Source organism: Pipra filicauda, unplaced genomic scaffold, assembly GCF_003945595.2.
Source record: "Pipra filicauda isolate LSUMZ 115617 unplaced genomic scaffold, ASM394559v2 scaffold58_size5111680_pilon, whole genome shotgun sequence".
NCBI lineage: Eukaryota > Metazoa > Chordata > Aves > Passeriformes > Pipridae > Pipra > Pipra filicauda.
The window spans coordinates 1,833,179-1,839,205 of record NW_024104742.1 but is presented as its reverse complement, the minus strand read 5'-3'; positions in this window follow the sequence as shown (position 1 = coordinate 1,839,205).

The window sequence follows — 6,027 nt, the reverse complement described above, 5'->3', positions numbered from 1 at the left end:
ACTCTCCCCTTACTGTGTGAGCAGCTTGAAGAGATAACATTGCAATTTATTTATTTGTTTTGTCCCATGTATATAGGTGACACACGAACTCATCTGAGCAGAGATGGTGATAACTGACAGGTACATTAGATCAGACATATATAGCAAAGTTTACTTTGATTATGTAGTAAGTGTCAAGATGTACAGTAGCTGATGTCAGTTTGATCTCCCTTACAGCATATAATGGCTTGTCTTTTTCATGGTTGAATGGACACTAATTTTTGTCTAATAAGTAAGCTATCAGTTGAGTGTTTTAGAGAGTAGCCCGAGTTTTTTATCCTTCTGAAAGGGAAACCATTCGTGAAATTATTTTAAAATTTGTTTGGATTGCTTGTTGTATTCATTTTTCTCCTTCTAAAGTCCCCTGTTTACTCCAAGGTACTAAAGATACAATATTTTCTAAGGACCTGCTGTGAATCTGTTGCATTGTGTATGAGACCTTTCCATATTGAAATAGTAGCAGAGAACAGAATATTTTCTATCTATGTATCTGATGTATAGCTGCCAAACTATAAAGTCTGTATGTAACACCTTTTAAACTTTAAAGGGAGAGAAGCAATGATGTTCTGGCATTACAACCTCCATCCTTCTCCCCTCTGGGTAATGCAGGAATTATCTAAGACTGTAATTTTGTAGGTTTGTTTTGTTATTATCATGCAGCCATGATTTCAGGTGAGTTGTGTTTATGAAAATAACTTCTAAAAATACATTTTGCAAGGCATAATATTAACTGATTAATAATGGACTTAAACAAACCTAAAAAACCAGAATCCCAAAATAACACTGGCAAACTCTGGAAGTGAAGAGTAACGTACTGGGTTGTCCACCATGGCTTAGCTTCATGTCACAAGGGCAGTTCCAGGAGAAAAAAATATTTACAGTGAATAGCAGTCTCTAAATTTGGAGGAATATGCCAATTAAAATGCAACTTTCTGGCTACTACAAATGTGGCAGTAATAATTAACATCTCTGAACCCCATGCTGTTCACAGGATACATCAGTGGGACCAGAAAGTCTCAGTTCTGCGTGGTTAGATCTTCTCTTGTGCAGACATCTGAATGGCCTGCACTGGTTTTTATTTCTCTGATCAAAGTGCTCTTCCACAAGCAAAACTGCTGAATGCTTCAGTGTTGAGGCTGTGGATAATTTCAAATATTTGACTGCAGCCTAGCCATGCATCTTTGTCTTAAGAACAGTTTTTCTTGAAAATATTTGAAATGGCCCCTTCAGAAGGTAAAATTCTGTAAGAGTCAATAGTAATGGCCATGTCAGGCCACCTGTGCTGGAAACAATAAATGAGGTTGTGTCCTGCCTTCTCTTAGACTCGGGATGAGAACTTGAGATGCAGATTGAGTTATTTTTAAAATTGAGAATTTTGTGAGTGCTCTAGTAATGCTTGGTGCTGGTCTCAGAGCTCACCACAGTCCCAAAGCAGAAACCCTGCTGCGGAGCTGGGAGCTGAGTAAGAATTTCTCCCGTTTGCTCCTCTGTCCTCCAAGCATAGTCCCCTCACTCCTTTGCTTTCTCTTTGCTCAGCTCTGTACAGAGAAGCTGAATGTTTACAGTGCAACTGCTAAAACATCACCTGAAAACTTTATTGCTGCTGTCAGCAACTTCTCCACCAGTTCAGTTTGAGAGAGCACTAACAGAAGTAAGACTGAGATGTTTTCATAACTTACTGATGAGAGTGTCTCCAGGCTCTTCTCATACATTAACATTGCAGCCTGCTTCACTTCTCTTCCTATATTCACTTTGGGATATATAGAAAATAAGGCTATAATAATGCTGTCCTTTCTTGTCTTCTTTCACAAACATTAATCCCATGATTTTTTATCAGTACAAAATAACCCTGGAGATAGGGCAGTCTGTGGATCAGCTTCTATGAAACTAGAAAACTGAAATTATTGTGTTTAATTGCGTGTGAAAGTCAACTTTTGTCAAAATCTCTAGCTGTGACTGGGTGCTTACAAAATGCAATGTATTCTTTTCTTTAGCAGATCACCTAAATACATTTTACTAGCAACCCTTTTGAACCAGATGAAACTGTAATTCAAGCTGTCTTGTCTGCTTCTGCTTTAGTTCACAATAATGTCACTATGCTGCTCACACCAAAGCCTCACACCAAAGTTTTTATCTCTAACAGCTACATCAGATATTTTGTCCTAGTTTTTCTTCAGGTCATTGCTGTTAAGGTATAAAATAAAAAAAAAACAACCCAACAACCCAACCAAACCCCAACAATCCTCCATTCAGTTATATTTTTAATGTAAAAGTTTTGTTACTCCATCAGTGTGACTTTGCAAGCTCCTCCCAATCTTCCAGTGACTTCTGCCAGCCGTCACAGAGCAATTCTCCATCTGGAATATAGGAAATGTTTCTGCAACCAACAAATGAAGTTAAAATATTATGTTTCTTCCAGGAATTGTGCCTTGACATGCTGCTTGGCTGAACATCTTCAATCCTTCAAGGTTTTCCTCATACTTTTTTGAACATATACGTTAAAGGGTGGGGGACACCATGGCCAAGGGCTGAGGAGAGGACAGGCAGCAGGCAGGGCTGGCTTCTTGCTGGTGCTCTGCTGCTCCTGTGAAGTAGTGCCTCAATTTCTTGAAAATTAACAATTTGTTAAAATCCCAATAATAGCAAAAAGGAAAAAGAAAGTTCTGATTTAGGAAAAAACATCTGACGTTTGGGGATGTTTCTCCCCTATGTTATTTTTCCTTTGATTTCAGGCATCTTTCGCAGGATGAACAAGTGGAGCAAAATTCTTACCTGGCTGAAGGAGAGAGGAAGTTTTACAGAGAAATTCCTCTTTACGTGGTTTAGCATAAAGTCAGCAGATCTCTGTTTCAAAAATGGCAGTGCACTGGGATTTATTGTTCAGAATAAGGAGGGGAAAAAAGTAACATCCCGCTCTACCGTTGACAAATTTGCAGCGAGGACCCCATTGAAAGCTGGTGGTTTACATCTCATATAACTTGAAATAAAGGAGTCACTCACACATTCATAATCAATACAATTACTTCTACTTTACATGAATTAAGTAATTTGTATGGCATTACTGTTTGGGGCATTTGTATCCCTATTCAGAGCAGTTTTTCAGTATTTCAGTCCCACTGATGGTAAAGGCAGGTGCATGCCAGTTACCCACAAAACCAAGGCAAAGCTCTATGGGGAAACTCTTTTATGTTCATCTAGATTTGAATTTGTAGTCCCTTTCCAATTACTGCGCTAATTGTTTAAGAGATTGCTAGACTAAAAAAGTTTTTAATCACTAATCTGTTTTTGAAAGGAACTTATGGGCTCAAAACCCGAACTACATACTTCTTAAATTAATTTTCTTCGTGAATACTTCTTTCTCAATACAGATTTGTGAGTCAGAACACCCTACTGTGCTTGTTTCTTTGTCTTTTCTTCAAACACCTGGCCTATTATTCTCTTTTTTTTTTCTCCCAACAAAATCGCTCTTTCTTTGTAGGCAAGGTTCTGATGATATTATGTCACTGGAAATAAGGAAATTTACCCAACGGCCTATGGTACCAGAACTGAATTTGGAGCAGAGAACAAATTGAACAAACTTGACAATTCAGCCAAATGTGAGCCTACAACAGAAATATTTGTCAATGTTTCCTGAAGAGATATCAATATGCTGCAGGATCTTCCAACAAAACACCTTGAAAAATTGTGACATGAAGTGAAAGCCAATAGGTTTAATTTGGAGATAGAGGTTTTTCCTTAGTGGGATGGTGGCTGTAGAAGGTGGATGGGGTTGGGGGTGTGCTTAGATCTTCTGTGTGGCTTTGAAAATCCTCCCATATATTTTTGCTCTCAGGAAAACCAGACAAACCCAACAAAACAACCAGGACTCTAGGCCTACTTCAGTTGAAACCTGTGCTGGGAAAAAATCTTGATTTCACCAAGAGAAGATCTGGGCTGCGACCCTTCCTTATTCAGAAGAGAGGCATAGGGGCAAATCCTGCAGTCTTAATACAGATCAGTGTAGGCTTTGCCTAAATTAGGACTAAAGAATTTAGTGCACAAAGCAAGATAAAGTGTTGGGAAATAATTGCAATGTTCAGTGTGAGACACTGTAAAATGGCTGACCTGTTTAGGATGTGGGAGGCTGCACACCCCATTGCCCTGAGAAAAACTAGGAAGCAAATGTCCTGGCTTGGTTCATGGCAAAGCTGTTGACCCACGTACAGCTATGAAATTAGGCTGAATGTTTTTCAGTTAATTGCTCCTCAACATTTTTAAAATGTAATTTTAATACTGTGTCCATAATAGATGGTAATTAAGCCTCTTGATTTAAATTTAAAACATACTGAATAAGTAAATCTTCTTCCCTTGGTGTGATATATCATTGTAAGATGGTAATAATTAACATGAAAAGCTTTCTGAGTTTTGGTTACAGACACACTGATTCCTAAGCTTATTTCAAGTGTTGCCCTGCATATTTATTTTCATAATATCATTAGCTCTCACAGCTGGATTTCAATTCACACGAAAGAATAGAAATTTCTTGGAAGGACTCATTAAAGCAGAAAAAATGAAATCAGCTTAAAGAAAACCTCTCTGCACTTCAAACTAAAACCAGATGAAACATCAATAAGCTATATTCTCTACCTGTACCCATTAGGAACTGCTGATGATTGGAGACACTGTCTTCCATGCAGACAGCACAGGAATGACAGCTCCCATTTAATCAGGAACAAGGAGCAGAGGGTGTCTTAGAAGAAAGGTGCCCTCTTGTAAGGAGAATTAGGACAGAGCAACAACCAGTCAAAACTGGCAAGGGTTTAGGAGCCAGCCCTGCTGTGCAGCCCTGCAGTTCCCAGTGGTGTTGCAGTGGCTGTGTGTGCTGGGTAGAGGTAGCAGCTCCCAGCTCTGGCAGGAGCTGTCATGCACATGAGTGAAGTTACTTTGCAGCTGTGTGTTTAATTGCTGTTCCTGAAATTATTTCTATCCATAGCTATTGGAAAAATTTTGTTGATAGATGAAAGTTATCTTTGATGTAACTGCTGAAATTTAGCTTGTGAATTTGATCCACTCACATGCCTGAGTGTGATCTCTGTGCCCTGTAGTCAGTAATGAAGATTTTAATGATTACATAGGACTTACTATTTCATGCAATGTATTAAAACAACCTTCAGCTGTTATTTTTCACATTCTACTTCCAGTGAATTTTGTCTAGGAATTTGGCAAAAATACCTGGGTTTTATTATTATTGCAGAGTTCTTTTCTCAGTGGCTCATGGCAAATGCAGGACAGTTTCTGCTACTTTAAATGAAACAGTGAGAGAGTCTTCTTTCCTGCAGAACCTCTTTGCATTGCAAGAGCCAGACACTGGTGGTAAGGAAAGATGCCACAGAACAGGAGTTGTGTAATGACAGTTTTCAAGCCATTAACCTACTTAAAAGGTTAATTTGGAACAAACTCAGTGCTTGAATGGATACCGTGTTGTGCTGCCAGTTGGCAGCCTGGGCCATGAGAGTGGACTGGTGGAAGCAAATAGCTGTTGTGGAAGAAACACACTTAAACTTTGTGTGAGAGGTCCTGGTTACATCACTTCCCCAGCCTCCTGCTGCTCCATGCACAAGCACAGCCTCAGTGCTACTCGGGTGGGAAGCTGGCTTTTCCTAACAGTGAAATGCCACCACCTTCTCCTACCTGTGAGGTCTACAAACCCAGAAATACTTCCACTGTTTTGGTAGGTTGTGACTCAAGAGCAGCCCAAGCAATGAGTATTCCAGAGGAAATGGAAAACTGATCTGTTTGATCCAGCAAACTGCCTTCTCTGTCATGTACCCAAGTACAAGCTTGGCAGAGTCTCCAGAAGCAGCAGTGAGGTAGCTGGAGCTCTGCACCTCAACCTGTAGTCTTAAGAATAGTCCCAGAGCTGCCTGGAGAAACAAGTTCTAAAATATACAAAATCTTTTCAGTGTAAGTGTATTTGAGGATGGTTTTGAGGAATGAGGCAGCACCAAT